The sequence below is a fragment of the Microtus ochrogaster genome, linkage group LG3 (assembly GCF_000317375.1).
Source record: "Microtus ochrogaster isolate Prairie Vole_2 linkage group LG3, MicOch1.0, whole genome shotgun sequence".
Classification (NCBI taxonomy): domain Eukaryota; kingdom Metazoa; phylum Chordata; class Mammalia; order Rodentia; family Cricetidae; genus Microtus; species Microtus ochrogaster.
The window spans coordinates 33273857-33276281 of record NC_022029.1 but is presented as its reverse complement, the minus strand read 5'-3'; positions in this window follow the sequence as shown (position 1 = coordinate 33276281).

Sequence of the window (2425 nt, the reverse complement as noted above, 5' to 3'; positions counted from 1 at the left end):
GTCCAATCTCTCTCTGTCTCTGTCTCTCCCGGTCTCTCTCTCTCTCTCTCTCTCTCTCTCTCTGTCTCTCCCGGTGTCTCTCTGTCTCTGCCTCTCTCTGCCTTTCTTTCCTCTCCTCCCTCCCCTCCCCCTTTTCTCACTCCCTTCCCCCAATAAAATATCTTCTAGGTGAGCCCTGACCCATGATGGTGTCTCTTTCTCTCTGTCACACTGTTTTTTGAGATAAACTGATCTTACTCCATTTTATGTCATTTGCAACACAAAAGATTCTAACATACACAGATATACACAAATTTTATACATTGTTTCAGGGGTTCACTGAACTTGTGAACTTCCTGAAGAAAATGATAAGATGGTATTTTAAAATCTTGTGTAATATCTGAGCCATGCAGTAGCAAACTTTTAAATCACTTACACAAAAGTCCAGAAAATATTTTGTCTTTTCTTTTCTTCTTTTTCCCCTGGCTGTCCTGGAACTCACTATGTAGAGCAGGCTAGCCTGAGCTCACAGAGACCAGCTTGCCTCTGTCTGCTGAGTGCTGGGAATAAAGATTCTGGGCACCATACCCAGCTTTTCCTGTTCTCTATAGAGACTCTGCCATGACAGCCACAAAAGTGCTGTTCTGCTTGACTAGATGATGTTCTAATTTTAGAAATATTATATCAATGTTCCTTACCAAAATGCAGCCTCTTTTTTTTTTGTTTGTTTTTTGTTTTTTGTTTTGCAAGACAGAGTTTCTCTATGTAGTCCTGGTTGTCCTAAAACTCACTCTATAGGCCAGACTGGCCTCGAATTCACAGGGATCCTCCTGCCTCTCTCTCCTGAGTGCTGGGAGTAAAGCTCTCTAACAAGCACTACTCTGCGTGTTGGTATCTACCTCTGCCCCTCCATGGCAGTCACTTGTATGCTTGGTCTGTGAATCTCTCGCTCGTTAAAGCTGACTTAAGATTGGTAATAACTGTTACAGAATTCACAAAACATTTTGCCTTTGAACTTAAAAGTCAATTGCTTACAATGTCTTTTTCCAACTGAAAGAATCCCAGTGTCAAACAAAATGTTCAGTATCCTGCCATGTTTAGCCAAGAGGAATAAATCCTTTAGATGAGAATGTGTTTGAAGGAAACAGACAAGCAGGGCCAGAATCGAGCTCCCAGGAGCCAGCGGAACTCGAAGCCAGGGCCTTTCCCAGTCCAAGCTCTCTTCCCACTGGCCTCGTTTCGTGGATGGAATTTTCCTTTTGTCGCCCAGACAGGCACCAGCTGTACCTCTTGCTTCTAGGGTCTCAGTTTGATAAGAACAACCCGTTACTTTCTCAATGCTTTCATCCTTAACTAGATCTGTTTGAAGTAAGTCATTTGCGAAGGCCTGAGTAAAACTTTTGTATGGGAGGCACCGAGAACAGCCAAACCCATTTTCCTCATTTATCCAAGGTCTGGAGGTCTACCCAGACCATCCCACCCGTGATTTTCTGTTTCTCTTATGCGTCTGAGTTTTATGTCTCCATTTCATCTTTTATAGCAATTCTGACTCATAGCCATTCCCTACAATAAAAACGATTAATGTAAAATGCGATTCTGTTAAAATTTGCATATATCAAGTACATTCTGTAAAAAAGAAAAGGAAAATTGTTTCCACATATGTTAGGCTTACTTTATATTTTGATATGGAATTTATTCCCTTAAAATAAAAGAAAAATAGAAATGATAACGAGTATATTTTTTAAATGACATTTTAATTTTTAAAAATTAAATATGGTCACATTTAATATTTTAATTGGCAATAAAGCATCGTAATCCTGGCATTCTAATTCTAGCTGGTTGCCTAGTAATATATATAAAGGGGGGTTAAGGGGTTAACTAAGATCAGACCATGGTGGTGCAATGATAGTTAATTAATATACACATTTAAGTAAGAGTTGACACTTTGATCTTCTAAAACTTCAATCTGATTACATTTAACATTCTTTTTTTTTTTTTTTTTGGCAAGGAACCCTTTCTTTGTAAAGTGCAACAAACCATTTTATGTGGTGTCCTATGTGTATCTGGTTGTCTACTTATGTAAGAATAAGTGCCAAGCCCTGACTGGAGTGGCGCAAGTCTTCCTGCGCATGTCTTACTGCATGTGTCTTACTGCGCATGCCTTAATGTTTGTCATCCTAACACTTGAGAGCCTACGGCAGGAGAAGCTTAAATTCAAGGCCAGCCTGGGCTCCTTTTTAATGGGCCCTGAGACCTTAGCACAGCTGATGTCATATCAGAGACACCATTCTGACCAGCATGTAACCCAACACCTGCCAAAACAGGAACAAAGACCCAATCCATCAAAGACCTAGTCCATAGCTCCCGGATCCAGAAAGTCCCTAAATGTACGAACCTTGTTTCTTTGGCTTCTGTAGTTTTGCTTCTTACTACCTGTTCTTGCTAA